The sequence below is a fragment of the Hypanus sabinus genome, chromosome 17 (assembly GCF_030144855.1).
Source record: "Hypanus sabinus isolate sHypSab1 chromosome 17, sHypSab1.hap1, whole genome shotgun sequence".
NCBI classification, from domain to species: Eukaryota; Metazoa; Chordata; class Chondrichthyes; order Myliobatiformes; family Dasyatidae; genus Hypanus; species Hypanus sabinus.
Genome location: NC_082722.1, coordinates 52,015,349 through 52,038,841, shown reverse-complemented (window position 1 = coordinate 52,038,841; position 23,493 = coordinate 52,015,349). Strand labels below are relative to the sequence as shown.

At 42.1% G+C, this 23,493-nt stretch overlaps 1 long non-coding RNA gene across 1 annotated transcript in view; it reads left to right on the top strand.

The window, feature by feature from the left end:
• The window catches only part of LOC132406927 (uncharacterized), a 32,732-nt gene extending 9,652 nt beyond the window's left edge, over positions 1-23,080 (top strand). Inside the window, exons 3-4 of the long non-coding RNA XR_009516314.1 lie at positions 18,322-18,406; positions 19,576-23,080. This is a non-coding gene — a long non-coding RNA (uncharacterized LOC132406927). The remainder of the gene's footprint in view (positions 1-18,321; positions 18,407-19,575) is intronic.
• Positions 23,081-23,493: the final 413 nt, after the last annotated feature.

Below are 23,493 nucleotides of genomic sequence, written 5' to 3'. Positions count from 1 at the left end.
GATGTGTTAGCATTCATCAACCATGGGATTGAGTTCAAGAGTCGTGAGGTAATGTTACAGCCATATAAGACCTTAGTTAGACCCTTCTTGGAGTACTGTGTTCAGTTCTGGTCACCTCATTACAAGAAGGATAGAGATGCTGCAGAGAGAGTGCAGAGTAGATTTACAAGGACGTTGCCTGGATTGGAGAGCATGCCTTATGAGAATAGATTGAGTGAACTTGGCCTTTTCTCCTTGGAGTGACGGAGGATGAGAGGTGACCTGATAGAGGTGTATAAAGTGATGAGAGGCATTGATAATGTGGATAGTCAGAGGCTTTTTCCCAGGGCCAAAATGGCTAACAGGAGGGGGCATAGTTTTAAGGTGCTTGGAAGAAGGTAAAAGGGGGATGTCAGGGGTAAGTTTTTCATGCAGAGAGCGGTGGGTACATGGAATGCACTGCCGGTGATGGTGGTAGAGGAGGATACAATAGGATCTTTTAAGAAACTCTCAGACAGGTTCATGAAGCTTAGAAAAATACAGGGCTAGGCGGTAGGAAAATTTTTGGCAGCATATAGAGTAGGTTACATGGTTGGTACAACGTTGTGGGCCAAAAGGCCTGTAATGTGCCGTAGATTTCTGTTTCCATGAAAGGGAGAGTTACGCAATAAATATGCAAATCCCCACAGCATCCAGTCACCGAGCTACCTCTGTCTCAGAGGCTAATACCCTTCAAGAGGGTGAATCCTCAAAAGACGTCAGTTCCCAATGGCGTACCTGGCAGGGTACTGCAAATCCGGACCATCCAACTGACTGGAGTGTTCAAGGACACCTTCAAACTCTCAGTGCTGCAGTCAGAGTTTCCCACCTGTTTCAAAGGAGCACGAATCATACCGGTGCCCAAGAAGAGCAGATGAGCCACCTCAATGGTGAAGTCACAGTGCACTGAGAGAGGGGTTAACACTGGAATTAGCTCCTGCCTGAGCAGTAATTGGGACCTGCTGTAATTTGCCTATTGCCACAAGAGGTCTACAGCAGACATAATCTCACTTACTCTCTACTTCGTTCTGTAGCACTAGACAACAGCAAATGTACATCTGGTTGCTGTTTAGTGATTACACCTCATTAACACAATCATACCTTCATTACTAATCAAACAGCTTCATAACCTGGGCCCTGTACCTCCATCTGCCATCTGACCCTCAGTTTATCGGTGGAGTACAGTTAGCACAGATCAATAATAATTTCTCCGCCTAGCTGACAATCAACACAGGTAAACCTTGAGGATGAGTGTTTAGCCCATTGCTCTACTCCCGTGACTCTCATGAATGTGTGGCTAGGCACAGCACAAACACCACATCTATCAGTTTGCCAGTGTTATCAGAATCTCAAGTGATGGTGAGATGTACAGGAATGAGATGGGTCAGCTGGTTCAGTGGTGTCACAACAACCTTGCTCTCACCCTCAGCAAGATCAAGGAGTTGATTGTGGACTTTGGGAAGGGGATATCAGGAGAACACACATCAGTCCTTGTTGCACGGTTCGTGCTGGAAATGGTAAGCAGTTTTAAGTTCCTGGGCATCAACATCTTAGAAGATCTATCCTAGACCTAACACTATGATGCAATCATGAAGAAGTCATGCCAGTGGCTATACTTCATCAGGTGTCTGAAGAAGAATGGTATGTCACTAAGTACTCTTTCAAATGTCTACAGATTTAAGGTGGAGTCTATTATGACAGCCTGGTAAGGAGCCTCCGTAGCTCAAGATTGCAAGAGGCTGATGAGGTTTGTAGACTCAGGCATCTCCATTATAGGCACAACACTCTCCAGTATTGAGGACACATTCAAAAGTCAGTGCTTCAGGAAGGCAGTATCCATCATTAAGTGCCCTCACCATCTGGGACATGCCTTCTTCTGGTTACTATCATCAAGGAGGAGGTACAGGAGCCTGAAGATGCACACTCAGTGATTAAGAAACAACTTCTTCCTCTCTGTATTCAGGTTTCTGGACAGTCCACGAACTATTCCTCTTTTGCACGGTTTTTTGTAACTTGCAGTATAGTAATTTTATTTTGTATTTGTACTACACTGCTGTGCAAAACAACAATTTTAACATGACATCATACGGTGATAATAAACCTGATTCTGATTCTGAACCCTGTATGGTAACAACCTGATTATCAAGATGGAAGCAGAAAGCAGCTTCTGATCAAAATATATTTTCATCAATAAACAGAAATGTACAACCCGAAACTAGTGATCTAGCTTGGAGTTGGCACAACTTCCTCTGCAGAATGGCAGCTTAAGAATATGTGTCTGGGGCCATGTTTGAATTCAAAACAGTTTGGTCTTCACATCCTTGAGAGTTCAGGAGTGGTCAGTCCCTGCAAAGGAACCTTACGGCAGCTATCAACGGTAGAAGAACCTTACTAACTGTTACGAACCCCGTAACTGAGTCACTTACCAACAAAGATAGAGAGGTCCGTTGAAGTCTGATGGTACTATTTTTAACAGTATTTATTAGTACACAATTTAAAAGTACACAAAAGTAATATAAATACAAACATACAGATAATATACATCATCAATACTAAATCTAAAAGTGCGGGTATAATAATAATCAATAAGATATAAGCTCTATCGTTGTCTAGGGGATAATGTATTGTCCAATGGCAATATAAAAGTCACTCAGTTCATGCAGGCTGCAGCCTTGGGGACCACTGGGTTTGCAATGGTTGGAGAGAGAGAGAGAGAGATTTTTGGGACAAAAACTTGCTGGCTTTCCTTTTATGATTTCGATCCGTCGGAGTCTCGTTGGTGTGGCCGTTCACTTGTGGCCTCTCCTTTAGCTAAAGCCATCCTTCTGTGGTGAGGCCACCAATCCCAGGCAAGGGAAGGACGCACACAAGCCCCCCCACCGGCTGTCGCTATTAAACACTGTCACAGGATTTCTAGCGTTTCTCCTGGTGCGTCTAAAGGGGTTGTTCCCCAGACCCTCTTTTATCCTTACTCACGGGGTCTCAGATGTCAATCAGGTCGTCCCCTGAGGGCCTTCAATGAATAGTACAGTACTCAATACACAATTCCGTCTCCAAGAGACAATAGCCGTTATCAGGGGTTTTTGTTTCGCTGAGGCCAGGACACATTCCAAACCTTGTGGATTCTCTCTCATTTCCTGGGTCCCAGACCCGAATTAATAGCGATCTTGCGATTCTCAAAAAGGAAGGGGCGACTTTGAACCCTTCGGCCCCTCAGAGTTGTGGCACATTCGTAACACTAACCAACTAAATAACTTTATAGACTTGGTGGAAACTGCAGCACAAAAAAAAGCTGCTGGAGGAGCTCAGCACATTGTTAGCATCTGTGGAGGGAAGTAGACAGTTGATGTTTCATGTCGAGACTGTTCATTCATCTGGACTAAGTAACTTTTGATGGAAATAAAGGGTTAAGATGGCGCCAGTGAACAATGATTCCATGGGCAACTTTGTCTAGATAGTCAATCGTTCCAGTTTTTCTATGTCTTCTACTTATCCTTTTTATCTTAATTTTGTTTTTGATACCATTGGAGCCTGTGACTTACAAGTGTAGTTCAATCCAGTGAGCTAATGCTCTCCTGTCTCCAGGAAAATTCCAGGAGAGAAATGATAAGCTCAGAAATGAGATGAGGGGCCATGATCGACTACATTTCTCGCCGATTAAAGCGGCAAGGAAGATTGAAACATGGAGGCAAATGCGTAAGAGAGCGGAGCGGTTCTCGGACAGCCCACAGGTTGAAGCGCTCTCCTTGGAGGAGCTGCTGGTTCGAGTCGCTGCCTTCGGAGAGGCTGTTGGTTCAATGGCTTCCTTTGGAGGGGCTGCTGCCCTCAGAGGGGCCACTGGGTCCCGATGTTCTCGGAAATGTTATCGAAATTCTGAGATTTATGGCTTGGACTGTAGTTCAGGCTAACTGTTGTTCATGTTGACCACTTTCAGTTCTATGGCGTTTCATGTTCTCTTCCATTCCTTCTCATTGCCAATTGGTGGGCTGGGGGTTTGGGGTTGTTTCTCCTTGTGGGTGATCTGTTAGTTTTGGTGCAAGGGAATGGTGGGGGGGGAGAGGAAGATTTGGGGTCAGCGAATTTTTGTTTTGTTTTTTCATGCGGGGGGGGGGTTGATGTCTATCTTTCAACTACCATGGTTTTCTGGGTACCTGGAGAAGACAAATCTCAGAGTTGTATTCCGCATACATACTTTGATGATAAACCGAACCGCTGAACCTTTGAGATTGTCAACTGAAACTGAAGTCATTTTATAGTCAGGCGTCAGCCTTACTAACAATCAATCTTGTGAAGTAAGTGATGTTGGCGGTTCAGTTTCAAATGCTTTGGGAACTCAGCAGATTTGTTTATGCAGCAACACTTCCCTCTGTTGTGTGTTGATAGTGGAGCTTAATGACATCAGTCCAGAGAAGTTGAAAAGACAGATGAAGGCAAAGCCAGGTGTGGAGCCCAGACGGGTTCTGACTACAACATGCAAGCTCACACAAGGTACACAATGGAACGGGTATCTTATTTCAAGCTACTACTATTAAAGAGCAAGTTAGCTGAGCTTCCGCATATGTCGGGGCTGGCAGTGGATAATGGGAGGAAAGAATAAAATATGAGGAAGTTGGTAGGAGTTCATCAGGACAAGGGTCCACGGTCATGGTCGTTGGTAGGAGTGGGTCACTCGGGGAAGGAGTGGGGGTTTGGAGAGGTGATCCAGCAGCATGTTCAGAGTGCCAAAGTGCGTGCTGCAAATAAGTGTTTTACAATAAAATTTCCAGGCCTTTCATTTAGTTTTAAACCATATTTACTTAGAAAGCCAAGAGACTGCAGCTTCTTTGGAGAGAGAGCAATCTGCTGGGGAAACTCAGTGAGTCAAGCAGACTCTGAGAGGGGAAGTCCTGATGCAGGGATTCTCTCGGAAACACTGGCAATTCCCGTGCCACCCTCACCACCAACAGATGTTGCTCAACCCACTGAGTTCCGCCAGATGTTTGCATTTTCCCATGTTTGCTGCTAGAATTAGGGATATTGTCTGCTAAAAGAATGGAGAACAAGTGTAATCTATTTTTAACTTTTCAATTATTGCCTGCTTAGGAGAGTAAATGCAAATCATCACTGCCTGCTGCTAAGACAACTCGGAAATATAACACGCCAGCATGTTTCTTGACCGAAATGGGAACCCAGCAGCAGCAACTCTCGCAGGGCACAACTAGCATCACAAGTTTAATGTACAAGGAAAGCTCCTTCAACTTCAGACTTGCTGATTGTGAATGGTGTTGCAGTGTTAAATCAGGCTCTGGCTTTGCAAAAAACCACATTTTCAGGACGCCAAGGGAGCATAGCGGTGAGCACAACGCTGTTTCAGCTTGAGGTGTCAGAGTTCGGAGTTCAGTTCCAACGCTATCGGCAAGAAGTTTGTAAGTTTTTCCCATGAGCCCCTGGGTTTCCTCCGGGTGTTCTGGTTCCCTCCCACAGTCTAAAGTCCTAACAGGAAATAGGTTAATTGGTCATTGTAAATGGTCCTGTATTTATTCCAGGTTTATAGACAATAGACAATAGGTGCAGGAGTAGGCCATTCGGCCCTTCTAGCCAGCACTGCCATTCACTGTGATCATGGCTGATCATACACAATCAGTACCCCATTCCTGCCCTCTCCCCATATCCCTTGACCCCGCTATCTGTAAAAGGTCTATCTAACTCTCTCTTGAATGCATCCAGAGACTTGGCCTCCACTGCCTTCTGGGGCAGAGCATTCCACATATCCACCACTCTCTGGGTGAAAAAGTTTTTCTGCATCTCTGTTCTAAATGGCCTACCCCTTATTCTTAACCTCTAGTTCTGGACTCATCCATCAGCGGGAACATGCTTCCTGCCTCCAGTGTGTCCAATCCCTTAATAATCTTATATGTTTCAATCAGATCCCCTCTCATCCTTCTAAATTCCAGTGTATACAAGCCCAGTTGCTCCAATCTTTCAACATGTGACAGTCCCGCCATTCTGGGAATTAACCTTGGGAACCTGTGCTGCACTCCCTCAATAGCAAGAATGTCCTTCCTCAAATTTGGAGACCAAAACTGCACACAATACAGGTGGGGTCACACCAGGGCCCTGTACAGCTGCAGAAGGACCTCTTTACTCCTATACTCAATTCCTCTTGTTATAAAGGCCAGCATGCCATTAGCTTTCTTCACTGCCTACTGTACCTGCATGCTTATTTTCATTGACTGATGTACAAGAACACCTAGATCTTGTTGTACTTCCCCTTTTCCTAACTTGACTCCATTTAGATAGTAATCTGCCTTCCTGTTCTTGCCACCAAAGTGGATAACCTCACACTTATCCACATTAAACTGCATCTGCCATACATTTGCCCACTCACCCAACCTGTCCAAGTCACCCTGCATTCTCATAACATCCTCCTGACATTTCACACTGCCATCCAGCTTTGTGTCATCAGCAAATTTGCTAATGTTACTTTTAATCCCTTCATCTAAATCATTAATGTATATTAATAGGTGGGTTGCTGGGCAGTGCTGCTCACTGGACCGGAAGAACCCATTCTATGCTGCATGTCTGAATAACTTTTTAAAAACATTTTCACCATTACTGTAAAACGAACCTGTTGAGAGCACTGACTTTGTCCAGACCTTGTACAGTCACTGTCAGAAAATTACCTGATGCATTCTGCTCTGGTTTTGCAAGACCACCTCTAGAGGCTTTTATAATATTATACCAGGGGATCCCAGCCTTACCTTTAACCAAGTGATCTGTGGACACCAGGTTTGGATCCCTGTATTAGACTAAAGCATCCCCTTTAAAGATAGGCAGCCTAGAAAGTTTGTACTTAAAACTTATTCACCAGTATTATGTTAGCTTCGATTTTGTTGTTGTCGGCAACATTTTGCAGGCTATGCATGTAGACGCCTGCAAGTCTCACCTTACTTTTAAATCCAACAGTTGTGACCTGAAACATGATCCTGGATCAGTCACTGCCCTTTCTGATCCCTTGTACTCATGGCAACCCGTAACTCCCATTCCCATGCTGTGGTACTCAGAATGCACATTGTTCATAGCTCCACACATGACTAAGTGTTGACCCGAGAGACTTCAGAGAATGTGGCAAATGTAAAATAACATCAACAGAATTAAAGGAAGTTGCAGTTGCTCACACAGAGAGGGAGATTCGGGGAAGTGTTTCTGTGTATATAATCGCTCATTTCTTTGAATTACTTATCAACTTGCAAACATTTACAGAGGAAAGAAAGGCAGACTTCACTGGCACAATATCAACTGTGGCAATTCCTGCTTTAGGAAGAAAACTGAACTATACAATGAAATTGGTATTTTTTTTCTCTCCAACACATTATTAGAAGAGAAAGGCTACGATTTACTTTCAATATCAAATGGCATTATACATTAATTACACCTACTTGCCCACAGAGTTTCTGTGAGATTTTCTATTGCAATAGTGAGAGTAAGTGTTCGGCAGTGAAAGTAAGTGTTTGGCACAGACTAGAAGGGCTGAGGTTGCCTGTTTTCATGCTGTAATTGTTATATGTTATAATTAGAAAAGTTTTTCACTGCAGCAACTTCTTAGGTCCTATGTAAACAGGACAAGCAGTAGATTATTTCCAAAAGTAGTCCAACTGGAAAATGGTTAGAAAAAATATCAGGAGTTTGAACCAGGAAGTCCTGATGTCCTGAACCAGGGGTTCACTCCTGATGAAGGGTTTTGGCCCGAAACGTCGTCACTACCTCCTCCCATAGATGCTGTCTGGCCTGCTGAGTTCTGCCAGCATTTTGTGTTTTTATTTATTTCCAGCATCTGCAGATTCACTTGTGTTGCCTTATTCCAAATTCAGAGCTCAAAATAAAGGGAGAGATGATAGACAAGAGGAAATACAGAAGCAAAGAGGCAAAATGAAAGAAATATTCCTTTTAAATCTTCAACAAAATCTTTGATAATGAGGCTTCACATTTGTAAACAGTACAAGCAAATTTCTTGGCTGCTTTAAAACTGATGATAACATGTTGTGTTGGCCTTCATTAGGCAGTTCAAAACCTATGAAGTAATGCTGCAGCTCTCTCCACCACACTCCCTTGACCACATGTAGGGTATTGTGTTCAGCTCTGATTGCCTCCTATGTCTTTGGAATGTGGGAGGAAACCGGATACCCGGAAGAAATCCACATGGTGACGAGAAGAATGTAGAAACTCCTTACAGAGGGCAGCAGAACTGAACTCCGATTGTTGATCACTGGTGCTATAGAGCATTAAGCTAATCACTCCTGCCTCTACCATTTCTCATGGCAGCTCGTTCCATATATGAACCACCTATTACCTGAAGAGGTTGTCCCTGGCGTCCCTTTAATCTTTTCCCTCTCACCTTAAATCTATGCCCCTAGCTTTTGGTTTGCCTTCCCTTGGGAAAAATACTGATGATTTTATACATCTCTGAAATGTCAGAATTTACAAATGAGGAGGGCATGTGGGAGGAGTTCAGGTTAAACCCCTTCAGGAAAAACCATTTGAGGACCTATAGCAAGTGATCCATACACAGCAGAATATAGCTGATTGTGGTGAACTACGTGTGCCTGTCTGGACACACCCCCCCTCCAGCTGACTGCTCCTGTGGCTCCTCCCACAGACCCCTGTATAAAGGCGATTGAGGTCTGAGCCCGGCCTCTCAGTCTCCAGGATGTAGTATGGTGGTCACTCACTGCGTGTTCCTTCTTCCAGTCAATAAAAGCCGATATCTCGCCTTTACGTCTCAGAGTGAGTTATTGATGGTGCATCACTACAGATGCTCTAATGCTTTCTTGCCAAACAGCATGCTTGTTCCCGTACATTTCTTAGTTACAGTAAGAAAATGATGCAATCATTCAAAGCCTGTCTGTGTTTGTGTGGGAGGGTAGTATAGGGGCAGGAGTTCAGTAAGACGCTCTCTCACTGCTCCCCCTCTATGATTTTTTCTGACCTCTGATTCTTAGACCATGTCTTCACCTTTCACCTTCCAGCTAGCCTCCTTCCCTCAACCCCCACCTTTTTAACACAGGCGTCTTTCCTTTTCCTTTTCAGTCCTGAAGAAAGGTCTCGGCCTGAAACAGCGACTGTTTATTTACTTTCATAGATGCCGCCTGACCTGCTGAGTTTCTCCAGCATTTTGAGTGTGTGTTGATAGGGACTTGTTTTGCTGTTGTATTTTGCTTTGTTACTGTTTTTGCTGCTTCTGCTGAACATTGTGGACATGCTGTGTTGCTGCAGGAATGTGTGGCAACTCTTGTGGACTGCCCCCAGCATAGCCTTGGGTGTGTTGGTTAACACAAACGACACACTTCACTGTATGTTTCACACGCGCTAAATAAATTAATGTGTATCAGAATCACAATAGATGTGCAAGCTTTAAGGAGGATGCAAAGAATTACCACAATGCCGTCTTGATTAGAGACCATGTTTTATAAGGATAGGATGAGCAAGGTAGGGCTTTGGAGTGCAGGAGAATGAGAGGTGACTTGATGGATGTGTATAAGATGATAAGAGATCTCGATAGAGTGGGTAGCCAGCACCTTTTTCTCAAGGTAGCAATGGCTAATATGAGAGTGAATAATTTTAAGAAGGTGATTGGAGGAATATATATGGAGGATGTTAGTGATAGTGTTTTTTTTTTACACAGAAAGCGTTACATGCGTTGGAACACACTGCAGGGGGTGGTAATGGAGGCAAATACATAAGAGACATTTAAGAGACTCTTGGATGAGAAAGTGGAGGACCATGTGAGAGAGAAGGGTTAGATTGACTTTGGAGTAGGTTAAAAGGTTGGCACAACATCATCGACTGGTCTATGCTCTCTGTTCAATGAAAATTGATGAACAGTGCTGTAAATATCAGTGTAGATCTACTCCAAGAGGGAAGGCAAAACAATTAAAACCTGACTTTATCTCTCTGTAGATTACTGATGATTATGCAAGCTGTAGTGGATAGGACTCCATTATCTGTGCAATGGAAAGACAAGGGAGGAGAGAAATACAGTCAACAACAAAATCAGGAAGATTAACAGTGTCAGAGAGCTTCACGGTTTCAAACTAATATCATGTGCAAACTACAGTACTTGTCGTTCCTGAAGAATTTCAGTGTCATAGTTTCTACAGCTGAATAATAAATATGTCACACAAATGGAGTAAAGAAAAATAAAATTTAAGAACCAATTTAACTTGGACTGTGTGATTGTGAAGAACCAACAAGAAATCGGCTCCCACCACACTCACTGAGCATGTGGCCTTAGGATCTTAATCTGAAAACTTTCAACATAATGGAATTATGTTTATATTTAGATTATATTTTAAAAGAGAACACTGCTTATTGAAGTTGAAGATTTGGAGCAGGCTCAATAGGCTGGATGGCCTAATTCTACTCCTTTGTCTTATGATCTAAGATGTTTAATATAATCATGTCAAGGAAGGTCATAGCTACTGTACATTACAAAATGAAAAGTAAAATGTAGTCTCATACAAGGGGGCCTGTTAAAGTCAACAAGTACACAGAAAGCTTTAATAGACAAAGTAATTATTTAACAAAGAGTTATTCATGACCACAAAAGATATGATGGCTCTTTCTGAAGTGAACTCCAGATCACATGAGGAATGCATGATTCTGCAGATGACTTTTTTAGCATTCTGTCACTGGGTTTCAGTAAAAGTGAAGTTCTGATACACGTAAAGGTGGAAGCTGAAGGGAAATAAACAACTCTGAACATTTTAATGCAGTGGTTTTTTATTTTTGCTGAAGGCAGAATTATCTATGGCTGGATCATACCAGCTATTATTGTCGTAGGACCGTTAGTAATTCTGAGACATGAAATGTTGAGAACATGGACATTCTCTCACACCCAAAAGCACATATCAAACCATTGTTGCAAGGACAGTCTGCACTGGTTTTCTACAAGGTCACACAACAGTCAAATTTATATGCATTCGAACCAGAAAGTCAAAAGAAATAAAATGGTTCTTACCTACTTAAAAGACAGTAAGATATAGGAGCATAATCTGCCATTCAAACAAGGTAGATTTTTCTCAACCCTCATTCTCTCGTCTTCTCCCGGAAACCCCTAACCCCCTTATCAATCAATCTTTGGTTAAATATACCCAATAACATGGATTTTGCAACCATCTGTGGCAATAAAATTGCACGCATTCGCAGCCTTCTGACTGAAAAAAAATCCTCTTCATCTCAGTTTTGAAGGTTTTATTCTGATGCTGTGCCCTCAGATCCTAAATTCTCTCACTAATGGAAACATCTTTCCGTGAACGTTATATCCAGGTTTTTCAGAATCCGCTAGGTTTTAGCGAGATCCTCCTCATGCTCCTGAGCTCCATCCAGTACAGGCTCAGAGATATCAACCCCTGCTAGGATCAGTCTTGTAAACCTCCATGGGACTTCTGCAATGCCAGAACCTTCATCCTTAGATACTTGGCCCAAAACTGCTCACTGTAGTCTGAAGGCAATCTGATAAAAGTATATATTGCTTGTACAGCCTCAGCAGAACATCTTTACTTTATATTCTAGTCTTCTCAGAATGAAGGCTAACATTGAATTGGCCTTCTTTACTACCAATTCAACCTGCAAGTTAACCTTGAGGGAATCCAGGACTTCCATTTGCCTTTGCATCTCTAATTCCTGATTTTCTCCCCATTTAGAAAATGGTCAACACCTTAAGTCTTCCTACCAAAGTGCATAAACCCCACTCTTTGCCCACTCTCCCAGCATGTCCAAGTCCTTCTGCAGACACCGTGCCACTAAAGTGATCCTCTTGCTATATTGGTATCATCTGCAAACTTGGTCACAATGCCATCAGATCCTTCATCCAGATCACATAGGGAGGCAAACTAGCATACCAGTTTACAGTGCCAGCTGTAATGTTGGAGATCAATGCCTGCTGTTAAAGAGTTTGCATGTTCTCCCCATGACTGTATCCATTTCCTCCCATATTCTAAAGATACATGAGTGAGGGTTAGTAAATTGTAAGCATGCTACATTGGCACTTGAAGCATAGTGACACACGCGGGCTGCCCCCAACACATACTTGTTTTGTACTGGTTGTTGACTCAAACATTGCATTTCACTGTATACAGTACTTCAATGTTTCAATGTACGCGTGATAAAAAAAAAAGCTAATCTTATCATAATGTGTTAAGTGAAAAGTTGTGGTCCCAATGTCGACCCATGCAGAACTCTACTAGCCGCTGGTAGGCATCCTAAAATGGACCCCTTTATCTCCACTCTCTGACCTCTGACAATTGGCCAATCTTCTATCCATGCTAGTACCTTGTCTGTACCATTCAGATATGTCCATATATGGCCTCCTCTACTGCCATGATGAGGCCAAACTCAGGTTGGAGGAGTAACACCTCATATACCGTCTGGATAGTCTCCAGCCCCTTGGCATGAACATCAAATTCTCCAACTTCCAGTAATTCCCTCCCTCTCCCTTCCCCCATCCCACTTGCACTCTTCCTCTTCTTCCAGCTGCCTGTCACCTCTCTCATGATTCTGCTTTCTTCTACTACCCATAGTGCTTTCCCCTTACATTCTTTCTTCACCTCTCCGGCCTATCCCCTCCCTGCTTCCCCTCCCCCACCCCTTGATCTTTCCTCTGATTGGTTTTTCACCTGTCACCAACAAGCCCACCCTCCCCCCACCTTCTTTATAGGGCCCCTACCCCCTCCTTCAGTCCTGACGAAGGGTCTCGGCCCGAAACGTTGACTGCTCGTTTCAACGGATGCTGCCCGACCTGCTGAGTTCCTCCAGCGTGTTTGAACGTGTTGATTTGACCACAGCATCTACAGTGTACTTTGTGTTGTCTGTAGCATGATGGTTTCTTATCTTGTTTAGAAGTTATTTTGTGTGCGACACCTTGTCAAAGGCCTTCTGGAAGTCCGGGCAAGTAACATCTATCCTCTTTTGTCCAACTTACTCATTAGCTCCTCAGAGAAATCTAACAGATTCGTCAGGCAAGATTTGTCCTTCATGAAACCATGCTGCTTTTTTAAAATTTATCCATTTACGGGATGTGGGCTTCACCAGCTGAGCCAGCATTTATTGCCCATCCCTTGTCACCCTTGAGAAGGTGGTGATCAGCTGCCTTTTTGAACCACTGATGGTAGATCTGGAAGGTGGTGCCTTAGGAACTTTGATGTGTTGTTACAGAGCATCTTGTAGATAGTACACACTGCTGCAACTGTTCATCGATGGTGGGGGGATTGGATGCACTTGAAAGGGGTACCAATCAATGGGCTGCCTTGTACTGGATGGAGTCAAGCTTCTTGAGTGTTGATAGAGCTACACTCATCCGGGCGAGTGGCGAGTGTTCCATTACACTCCTGACCTGAGCCTTGTAGATGGTGGACAGGCTTTGGGGAGTCAGGAGGTGAGTTTCACGCCACAGGATTCCTAGCCTTTGACCTGCTCTGGTAGCCATGGTGTTTATATGGCTAGACCAATTCAGCTTCCTGTCGATGGTAATCCCGGGATGTTGATAGTAGGGGATTCAGTGATGGTGATGCCACTGAATGTCAATGTCAAGGCTTCATCCTACAAACTTTATCAGATACTTCCAAGTACTCTGAAATTTCACCCTTCATAATGGAACTTTACCAACCACTGAGTTCAGGCTAACTGGCCAATAATTTCCTGTGTTACATTTTCTTGTGAAAAGTCCCTTCCCGCCACTAATCTCTGTGCACCGGTCATATGGGCGGTAGGAACAATTAGGGAATGGAATAAGAGAAAACAGCTGGAGAAAGGCAGCAGGCTGCCCATCATCTGTGGAGGAACTGTAGAAGTTGTTCATTGACTCCGTGGATTAGGACTGATATCAATACAGGTCTCAAATCTTCAGTATGATAGCTCCTTGCCATTTTGTGGCCCAAAATGAATAATAAAATTTAAGTTAGTGACTATCTGAATATGCACATTACTGCATATGGCCATACAAGTATTGTATTCAGAGAACCTAAATCTCATTTCCAGAAACTTAACACTCATGCAGACCCAAGAGTTTAGCAAACAGGTTTTTAATAAAATAAGGGCCAGTACAGAGTAGAATTACTCAGTAAGTAGAAGAGTAACCTGATGTCTTTTTTTCCTTAAAGCAATCGACAGCCTCCATGTCGTGAACATAATTCATCAGCCCAGTTAAGAACCAGCAAAGCACAAATCAGAGGAAATGCATTCAGAATGGTGACAAGATTGGCATTAGAACAACGTGTGTATAGTCAGTCTAATCCACTAAATTTGAGGAGAAACGTGACTCAATCCCTCACAGCAAGTCATAGCTAGAGATAGAATACTTAGTCCACAGTGTTCAAAAGTAATCTGAATATTGGGATAAATCTTCTTCTGAACTCTGCACGTTTCTGCAGAAAGATAGGGTTTGACCTAGTAATACAGCTAATGGAGATGCTACCTCACGGCTCCAGTGACCCAAGTTCAGTCTTAATTTCTGATGGAGTTCGCATGATCTTCCTGGGACTACGATGGTCTCCACCAGATTCTTGGGGTTCCTCTCACATCCCAAAGACGTGGACTGGTAAGCACATTATTCACTGTCAAATAGCCCCTTGTGTGTAAGCGAGTGGTGGAATCTGAAAGGAGTTGATGGCCATGTGAGGGAGAGTAAAATGGGATCAATTTAGGATTAATGAAGGCCTCTTTCCATGCTGCATGACTCTATGCCTGGAACTGAGGATGTACACACATCCTTCCACTCAACAGGTGGTCCACCACATGACTCATGCAGGGTCAGCTGGGCTCCTCAGTGCAACGCCAGCTTCCACACATTCCCCTCTTTCCAAACCTGGAAATCTTCCTGAACTTCCAGGTTAACCTGTCGGAACCAGGCACAGATCGTGCAGATACCTTCTTTAAAGTACAGTGTTAAGTGCAAGTACCAGCCAGTGTTCTGATTCAGAACACTGTGGAACAGTGCCAAGCCAGATATCAGTGTACAGAGAGGATCTAATAATGCAGAGGATAGATTCATCTTCAAATCCATGATGCAGCAGTAAGTGATCACAATTGATAGTTCCAGGAACTTGTGATGTAAAAAAATTACTATAAAGAAACTCTGATAACATTAGTAACATTTAATGTTTATTCACTTCCCTGATTGGATAAGAGTTTCTATAAACTGCAGATAAGGTTCATATACTTGCTTTACTCTCCATTATAAACATTAACTCAATTATCAACAGAAGATGGGGAACAAAGCATGTAATGATAGAAACTCTGTTAAGTGACACTATATTTTTATGCATTGAAATTTGTTTAGTACAAGCACTAAAAGAAACTAAGTGTTAGTTCACCTGTAAGTTTTTACTGGCCTCCTTGCCTTTCATATAAATATGCACAGAAGTCACTGAGCATGTGCACTTTGGCATGGCTGGGTAAATGATCCTGCCAAAGGCGTGAAGTCAATCAGATCAGGCTAAGCACTTTGCACAGCGTGGCAATAATTAACTCGCAGAAAGAATAGGGTCAATCAGTGAGGGAAACATTTTAGTGTCAGTTAGATGTCAAGCTGCTGGGATCATGGATTCCACTGGAAGTTAGATTGGCTAGAAGCCTGCATTATATTACAACAGATACTATTTATTCAAAAAAATATACAAGAGATTCTGCAGATGCTGGAAATCCAGCGCAATACGCACAAAATGCTGAAGGAACTCAGGAGGCCAGGCAGCATCTATGGAAATTAAACAGTCGATGTTTCAGGCTAAGACCCTTCCTCAGGACTGGGAAGGCAGGGGGAAGACACCAGAATGAAGAAGGTGAGATGAGGGAAGGAGGTGATAGGTGAAGCCAGACAGGTGGGAAAGATAAAGGGCTGAAGAAAAGCAATCTGATAGAAGAGGACAGGAACCCGTGGGAGAAAAGGAAGGAGGAGGAGCACCAGGGAGAGGTGATAGGCAGGGGAGGAAAAGATGGAAGAGGACAGAATAGGAGAGGAGGAATAAACAATTTACTGGAAGGAGAAAGCTACATTCATGCCATCAGGTTGGCAACTACCTGGACAAAATATGTGTTGCTTCTCCATCCTGTGAGTGTCATTGTGGTGAAAGGGGAGGCCTTGGACCAACGTGTCTGAACAGGCATGGGTAATGAAATTGGAAATTCCACTTTTGGCACTTTTGGCAGAAATTGGGAAATTCCACTTTTGGCAGACGGAACCTGGCTGTGTGACAAAGGGGTCCTCCAATTTACATCAGATCTAACCAAGGTAGAGGAGGCCCCATCGGGAGCACCAGATACAATAGGTGACTCTAACAGATTCACAGGTGAAATGTCGCCTCACCTGGAAGGAATGTTTTTGTCCCTGAATGCAGGTAAGGAAGGAGGTGAATGGGCAGGTGTAGCATTTCTGTCACTTGCAGGAGTAAGTGTCCAGAGGAAGATTAGTGAGGAAGAACAAGTAGACAAGGTGATGACAGAGGGAGCGGAGGGCAGAGGAGCAGTAAAGATGTGTTTGGTGGTAGGATCCCATTGGAGCTTGTGGACGTTGATGAATGTAAAGGCTCATGGTGTGGCAATGTAACTCTTTTAGTGATTGAGGCACACAAGCTTCCAAACCATAACAAGTTTGTGGTCCTTTTGGAGGTCTGGGGATCATGGTCAATGAGAAACACAGATGAATGCCCCTCACAAATGCTGTGGTTTTCAGATATTGAAAATCCTACAGCAAGTAACTCATTTCCTGACAGCCAAAAACCTTTTACCAGCATAAGCCACAAGCCAACAGCTAGATGGAATACACTCTACTTGACTAAATGAGCCCAACTTCAAGAAGACCCAAGAACCTGAAACATTCAAAACAACGATAACTACTCAATGATACACCATCCAATACCTAACCATTCATTCTCTCCAACACTAGTGTAGTGTATATTCTCAACACAAGGCACTGCAATTACTAATATGTCAGCAGCGCCTCAGGAACCCAATACTTCTACCGACAAGAAGGTAAGTGAGTAGATCAGGTGCTTGGCAACAACCACCAATTGCAGCTTCTCTGCCACTACAAACTACCCTAATTTGAAAATACAGTATATCACCATTTGGAAGTATTTCATCATGGCTTGGTCTGAATCTTAGAATTCCCAATGCAATAATACTGGGACAGCAGTGGTTTAAAGTGGTAGTCTTCTCAAAGATAAACTGGCATGGGCAATAGATGTTGGACTTCCCAGTGACATCTAGATCCTGAAGGATGACTGAAATTTGTGACACTAGATTTGCTTCTGTATGTTATAATGATATGTGAAGGAATCTTGGTGGGGGTTGGGATAGGTGTTGGTGGTGGAAGGGAGCCTCATGGGCAGCGGCTGCTGCTCTCCATGCTCTGTCCTCACAGAGAGAAAAGAAGCTAACATTGCTGACTAGGAAATCAAATGTGAAACCTACGGCAACACAAGACTTGCTTAAAGCCAAATCCATCTCCTATTTTGATCTTTAAACAGAACTGCTCATGACATCCAAGAAATTGAAGAGAATGAGTTAAATTCTCAGGAGAATAAAAGGACAAGGGTTTGGATAATAACAACCAAAAGAACTCAGCTCTGATGAAGAGTCTTCATCCTATAACATTAACTATTTCTCTTTCCACAGGTGCTGCCTTACCTGTTGAGTTTTGCAACATTTTCTGTTACTTCATAAGAAGTAAAGATTTAAGTACTTTCAACAATACATATTATAATTGAGTAATAAACAGAAACAATATCTGTTACCTTTTCCACAGCATCAGCAGATTTCTCTTCTAGTAGCTGCCACCTTTACTGATTTATTAACATTCCTTTTGTGGTCTGCTGTATGACTAATCAGAATCTCTAGAAGCATCAGTACATTTGGAATAGCGGCACGTTAACTGTAAATGCACACTTAACTTTTTATCAACAAAAGAATTAAGTGAACGTTATCGTATGCCTGCAGAGAGAGTGGTTACCACATGCAGTAATGTGCAACGCTATTATTTATGCACATGAAAATGGTAATATAATCTTACAAATATTTCATTTTCACCATCTCAAATCAATGACTAGATAAAAGCTATTTTGCGTTGTTTAGTATTAATCACTGAATGATATAAATTTTATTCCATATGATTTAATGAGGGATGTATTTTACATTTGAGATTCTTCGTAACCACTGATCAAATCAGGTTATTTTTGGTCTTGCCAATACCACAGAATACTAAATTACTGACAAGTATTGTTGGGAAACAGGGAATATTAAAAGAAATGCATAGTTATGTTGTCTTTCATTTAGGGTTGCTGTAACGTTCTCCTTCGGGTGTAACGAAACGCCGAATTTAACGTCCGGATAAACCACAGCCAATGCAAACCAGATCGCAGTAAGATTAACCATTTACTGTTCACTCTTCACATTAACATATGGTGAAAACTGTTGATAAAACAATACAAGATTGATACAGTATTTGTTCCTTCCTTAATATCACATTTCAAGTGTAAATACTTGCAAAGGTGACTATAACTACATTACACTAAGGTGCAGTATACAGGGAGAGTTTACCTGCTCCATTGACTACTTTAAATACACTTCCATGCAAACTATCCGCGACTCTTTAACTAACGAAAGCATAAACATTATCTACCGTCGTTACCTCTAACAGGATCAGCATTAACATCTTAGTTCAATATATCGATTATCTATTAACTTACAGCGTTGCTCTCACTGTGATTTCTCATGCCTGCAAAACTGCTTGTGCTCAGGTGAGCCTCGTGGAAAGCCCCCACCCTCGCGCTAATTTCAAACCGGTGTTTTCCCACAAGACGCGGCGAAACCGGATGTGACGTCATCGCATGCCGATATATTTTACATGCAATGAATATACTTTAAACACTTCTAATTCTAACTAGAAAATACTATTGAATGAATTACTAAGCGAAAATATTATAAACTAAATAACTGTCGTAAAGACAGCACAGTTGCTGCAGCCTGTTTAGCTATCCAGCTCTGATCTTGACTTCTGGTTCTATCAAACGGAGTGTGCACATTCTCCCTGTGCCTGTGTGCATTTTCTCCGAATGCCCTGACTTTCTCTCACACAACAACGATATGGACTGGGCATCGTAGGCCTAAGCTCATCTCTTTCATGCTCCACCAAATAGAAAGAGCCCCTAAAATCCAAGTATTTTACATTGACATTTGCTAAATTATTACGCAGCATTCCCTTGAGATGTTGCAATCGCAGTGTTATCCGAGTAACAAATATTATCAAACACGTGCAACCTTCTATCAATCTAGCCACAATTCTTAGGGTAAGAAGTAATTAATGATATTTTAAATTAAAGTAAATTGTAATTAATAATATTTCAGGAAATGTCCAAGAATTGCCAAAGCCAATTTCTCCCCTCAGTCCATATAACAGTCACTGATAAACATTATGTGTGATATACAGCATTAGATCAGTGGCTCCTGAAGTGGGTGAATTCGCGCCCCCTTCACATAGTGCGGTGGGAGTTTTAAGAGGCTAAACATCGGTTTGTTTTTCATTCTCAGGCCCAGCTCCACTGCTTCAATCGGGCCTGAAGTCCAGAGGCCATACTTACACCCTCAAGAGTGCAGTTCACCAAATCCTTCAGGATACAGCAAAAATGCCAGGTCATTCAGACAGTTCAAATACACAACTCTCAAAGGAAAATCACAGGCTGCAGGTTGCTACGATCATAATCCAGAAGCATATTTAAGAAAACATTTAACAGTTCTGCTCACTCAGAAATGGAAAACACTTCAAAACATGTATGCCAGCACTTCAGAACAAAACACTGATGGTTTGTGTGCTTCATACAGCACTTCATTGCTCATTGCTAAATCCGGAAAGCCCCACATAATTGGAGAAGAAAGGATTCTGCTGGCAGTATGGGAGGTTCTGGGTACAGTTTTGCCTAAATCACCAGACCAAATAATTAAAATGATTCCACTCAGCGCCAACTCTGTTCAAAGACGAATAGATGAGATGTCTGAGAATGTGGAAGACATATTGTGCAACGTACTTAGGACATCAGAATTTGCTCTACAGTTGGATGAGTTGACTTTGCTAGCTAATCTTTGCTTCTTGGTTGTGTTCACTTCATAAAAGATGAAAGAATGGATCAAGAGTTTCAATTTGCAAGGGGACTAGAAACAGATATGAGGGTGGAGTCATTATTTCAGTTTGTTAAGCAATTATTTCAAAGAGAAGAATATTCCACTCATGAACATTCTTGTTTGTGCAACAGATGGGGCAGCATCAATGTCAGGATGCAACCATGGGGTTATTATTTCCTTTAAAAATATGTAGCTAACTTCTTTGCCATTCAGAGACATGTTGTTGCAAAAATCCTGAGTGATCAGCTGCACAAATCGTCAATTCTCAACTATCTTGGGAGTTTTGTATTGAGAATGATGAACAGTTTGAACGCTTGCTGTTGTAGTCTAAAGTCAGATGGCTCTCAAAAGGAAACTGCCCGGAACACTTTTGGGTGCTTTTTGAAACTGTGATGAAATTCTTTGAAGACTTGAATGCTTCATTCAGTAATCAGCTCAAGAACATGAGGCATGTCTTTGCTTATTTAGCAGAATTATTCACAAAGTTTATCAAAATCAATCTTCAATTGCAAGGAAATTCTGTGAATCTTATTAAAGTCAAATCAGTGATCCCTGGTGTGTATTTAATATTTCAGTAATATCTGAGAAACATTGTAAATATATTGCTGATTAAGAATTCATTGTTTATTTGAATAATTATTATGGGTTACATGTAAAAGTACATGAAAGACATACGTCGTTACGCCGCCACGTCATATGTGCACAACTTGCTGAAAGTAAACCAAAAATAAACATACACAAGTTACCCCCCACCAGCACTCACATATTTTTCTTTTGATTAGTTTTGGAGTTACAAAACATGACAGTGACGACAAATAAGTTTTAAGATGAACCTGAGACAACTACCTACCTATTGAAACAAGGTGTTCAAGCTTTTTAACAAATGCAGCACGTTTCATTTGCAAGTGAAAACAAACATACCATGCTTTCTTTGCAAGAGGAGAAGATAGTTGAGTTAAAAAAAAGACAGGAACATTTAGAATGCAGGAATATTTAGAACTAAAACCATCACAAAAAAGAGAAAATCTGCAGGTGCTGGAAATCCGAGCAACACACACAAAGTGCTAGAGGAACTCAGTAGGCCAGGCAACATCAATGGAAAAGAGTACTGTTAATGTTTCAGGCTGAAACACTTCAGCAGGGCTAGAGGAAAAAAGCTGAGGAATAGATTTAAGTGTTGAGGGGAGAAACACACGGTGATAGGTGAAACCTGGAGGGGGAAGGATGAAATAAAGAGCTGGGAAGTTGATTGGTGAAAGAGACAGAAGGTCATGGAAGAAAGAAAAGTGGGGAGGAGCTCCAGACAGAAACAATGGGCAAGCAAGGAGATAAGATGAGAGAGGGAAAAGGGGATGGGAAATGGTGAAGGGGGGACATTACTGGAAGTTTGAGAAATCAATGTTTGTGCCTCAGGGTTGGAGGCTACCCAGACGAAATATAAGGTGTTGTTCCTCCAACTGAAGTGTGGCCTCATCAGGACAGTGGAAGAGGCATGGATAGACATGTCAGAATGGGATTGGGAAGTGGAATTAAAATGGGTGGCCACTGGGAGATCCTGGTTTTCCTGGCAGATGGAGGATAGGTACTCAGAGAAGCAGCCTCCCAATTAACACTGGTTCTCACCAATATACAGGAGGCCACACCGGCAGCACTGGACACAGTACATAGACTCACAGGGACGTCCATTTCAATTTAATTGAAGAAATTGAGCATTGCGGTTATGTAATGGCTTAGTGATACACTGAGAACATTCAGTTTGTGAAATCTCATAAAAAAAATCATTCAAAAACAGTTTCTAACTGAAATACAATTCTCATCTAAAAGAGCAATTGAATTCACTTTATCAATGGAAACCGCAGACAGAGATGCAATTGAGTTGCAGTCAGGAATGAAAGTGGACATGAACAAAAATGCAACATCTAAAAGAAACCTGCCAGGCCAAACAAACTGTGTTGCCATTGTGGCAATGGCATATATTCACCAGGCCAATGCAGGTTTAAAGGTGAAACTTGCAGAAAATTCAACAAAGGAGGACAAAGATAAAAAGTCAAGTTGCAATTTCAAGAAGAGCACTAATCTGAATGCTGTTGATGAAAAATCTGATAATGATGAGAGTGACACAGGACTGAGTAGCCTTAAAATGTACAATGTGAAAACCAACAAGAGACAAGCAATATGGCTTACACCAGAAGAGTATGGCATTGACCACTGGCTTGGCTGTTTCAGTCATTCCACAAAATAATTGTGCGGCATTTCAAAGAGACTGAACTGAAGCCGGCAGATACCTAACAAAGAATTTATACTGGAGAAAAGAGAACTCCTGTGGGAATGACATCGGTAATAGTGAAATACGACAACCAACAAGCCGCATTGGGCTTACGTGTGATAAAAATAGGAGGGTCAACGTTGTGGGGCCATGATTGGCTGAGACAACTACAACGTGATTGGAGATTCATCCACCATTTGCATGCCATATTTCATGCAATGGAGTCAACTGAAAATGAATTAAGGAAGGTACTGGATGGTGCCACAGCAGTGTTCAAAGGTGGCATTGGAAAACTCAAACATATCAAGGGTAAAATAATGTTAAACTGGGTCCATCAGGATCTGTGCTGATTTTAAGATCACCATCTTTTAATTAATTTTGCAGTCACAAAACATAACTGTCTCCACCTTTCTATCTAAGTAAAACCTATTTAAGTTGCACATTGGCTGTTGTGACCTTTTCCAATTTTCAAGCTTCTCTGAGTTGGAAGAGAAAGAAAGAATTGCAAATGATGATCTTCAAGTATACTGTGCCCACCTGGGTGAGCTGCATAAAGTCATGTCAGAGAGATTTCAATCTGAATTCCAGATTGGGTAATAAATCCATTCCTGAGCACTTGTCATGAGGAATTAGCAGGAAGGATGGAGGAAGAACTGATCTCGCTACAAAATGTCTTTGCGCTGAAGCCAACGATCAGAAAAATCATATCAAGACTTCTGGTTGCAAAAAAAAATCTCTGAATGCTATCCGGCACTGTGGAAAAAAATCAAGATGTTCTTTATTTCCTCTCCAATGTCATATTTAGTGGAGCTCAGTTTCAGTACAGTCACTCATTTCTAAGCAATGAAATAGATGGCAAATTATTGAAGGTGGGGATCTGAGGCTCGTTCTGAGTGACATTCAGCCTGATGTTGAGAGGTTGATATCACTCCCCCAAGCCTATCCACTTCACTGAAAGGTTAAAATGCAATAAAGTAGTGAATAGTTGGACTACTAATGCATGCTCTAAAATTGTTTTTACTGTAATTAAATAAATAATTCTATTTGTGCCTTTAAATAGATTA